The sequence below is a fragment of the Schistocerca cancellata genome, unplaced genomic scaffold, assembly GCF_023864275.1.
Source record: "Schistocerca cancellata isolate TAMUIC-IGC-003103 unplaced genomic scaffold, iqSchCanc2.1 HiC_scaffold_633, whole genome shotgun sequence".
NCBI classification, from domain to species: domain Eukaryota; kingdom Metazoa; phylum Arthropoda; class Insecta; order Orthoptera; family Acrididae; genus Schistocerca; species Schistocerca cancellata.
Window position 1 is genome coordinate 17,501 of NW_026046644.1, and position 2,500 is coordinate 20,000.

A 2,500-nucleotide genomic window follows, 5' to 3' on the forward strand; every position below is an offset into this window, starting at 1 on the left:
GGCACAACTGCGATACAAACCACCAGCGAGAACCGCTGGGGCGACCGAGCAGCAGACGGCGTCGCGGCGCCGAGTGCCGGGCGGCGGCGCATCCTCAACGCACACAGTCCTCAGTCCGGACCAGCACACTGCAGATGTCCACCGCGCTTCGCACCGGGCCCGCGAGGACCCACTTTGGCCGCCCGGCGCCGCGCGCAGGGTGCCCCGGCGCGCAGCTGCGCCGCCTGCCGCGTCCGTCGGCCGGCGCGCCTGCCACTGGGCGCCCCCACCAGCCGGCTGTAGCGCGTGCGCCCACGCACCGCGCGGCCAGCACGCCGGGCGGCCCCCCCCCTCACCGGCCGGGGACGGTCCCACCCAGCCACCGCCGCGTATCGCTTCACACACAGATTTGCCCTTACTGATTTACCTCCAGCAACAACAACCGCACCACAATGGGTTTACCAGTTGTTCATTTGCGTTGCGTCACGTCACCCAGCAAACGTAGACGTCCATCCCAGTTTGCAAATGCAACGATTATTGCATACCCTGGTCTGTTAGGTGTCACGACACACTACGTCTGCCCACATACACGCAACAAAATGTGCACGACTAGAGAACACGTGGGAGGTGGCCCCCCTACGTATGCGATGTCCATTACGAGACCGACTGTCAACCAGCATCTGTACCATGTCGCAGATGTGGAACGCGGTGCACCATGCTATCACACTGTGTGAGAAGAGACGACTACGTTTGAATACACGCGCCACTACATCAACAGACGGCTCATGCTGATCGCCCATCCAGGGCGTCCGTTACTCCCACACGTCTCTATGGCGTACCACACTGCAATGTAGCTGTTATGGGGAGACGGCAACGTGGCTGAGTGCACAACATTTGGACCGTATGGTTCGCTGTTGTTGGGCGCAGTCGTACGGTCACACATGTGCCACAGCGTATCATTCAGTACATACGGACCTATGTGCAGTACAATGTGAGGATTAAGCTTACGATATCAGCGGACAGTGGACACAGGCCGTACCACGACGTAGACTGAGCGCTTCGACATGCGAATGCCAGTGAACAGCTGCGAAGGGCATTGAACACGCAAGCACCTGAACGACCAGCGTGCGAAGGGCAGGGTGGAGGGGGGGGGCGATGTACATCCTGCAGTTGTCCACATTACAGTGTACAGCGGGAGCATGTAAAAAGTAAGCAACACTTGCGAAGTGTTCAACATGAAACGACACACAAGAGGGTGGGCGGTGCGAGTAGCGAACTATATTCAGAGGGTTGTGGTTAGACAACACTAGATTAATGTAACGTGTCATATGCCAATTACAGAGCAGGTTAAGGCACAACGTGGGTTAGGTTAAGGCACAAACGTGGGTTAGGTTAAGGCACAACGTGGGTTAGGTTAAGGCACAACGTGGGTTAGGTTAAGGCACAACGTGGGTTAGGTTAAGGCACAACGTGGGTTAGGTTAAGGCACAACGTGGGTTAGGTTAAGGCACAACGTGGGTTAGGTTAAGGCACAACGTGGGTTAGGTTAAGGCACAACGTGGGTTAGGTTAAGGCACAACGTGGGTTAGGTTAAGGCACAACGTGGGTTAGGTTAAGCACAACGTGGGTTAGGTTAAGGCACAACGTGGGTAGGTTAAGGCACAACGTGGGTTACGTTAAGGCACAACGTGGGTTAGGTTAAGGCACAACGTGGGTTACGTTAAGGCACAACGTGGGTTACGTTAAGGCACAACGTGGGTTACGTTAAGGGCACCAACGTGGGTTACGTTAAGGCACAACGTGGGTTACGTTAAGGCACAACGTGGGTTACGTTAAGGCACAACGTGGGTTACGTTAAGGCACAACGTGGGTTACGTTAAGGCACAACGTGGGTTACGTTAAGGCACAACGTGGGTTACGTTAAGGCACAACGTGGGTTACGTTAAGGCACAACGTGGGTTACGTTAAGGCACAACGTGGGTTACGTTAAGGCACAACGTGGGTTAGGTTAAGGCACAACGTGGGTTAGGTTAAGACACAAATTGCGTTACAAATTGCGTTACATTGCGTACAAATTGCGTTACAATTGCGGTACAAATTGCGTTACATTGCGGTACAAATTGCGTTACAAATTTGGTTAGGTTAAGGTGCAAAATGGGTTGGATTACAGTACACAACATGGTAAGAGATAGTGTGTTTGGGGGGGGGGGGGGGGGGTGGGGCAGGTTCGTTGGTAGTGATCATTGTAAGTGAATGTCTGAGGCAGCGTCAGTATGTCACAGCAGTTCTGTCTCGTCAGGATGCGCTTTTCGCTCGTGACTGGAGGCGCGCCGCGTCTGTGGTTGCGGCAAGGGAGTGGCAGACCTGTGTGATTCATTCCTGCCATTGTTTCTGTGCCGTAACAGGAGGCAGTGTGGTGGTGTTGGGTGCACCCCTGTGTAGGACATGTGTGGGTGTTGGTGGCTTATCTGAGCAATTGTGGATGTTGGACGGGTGGGGATATTCTATTTTATAATTGGAC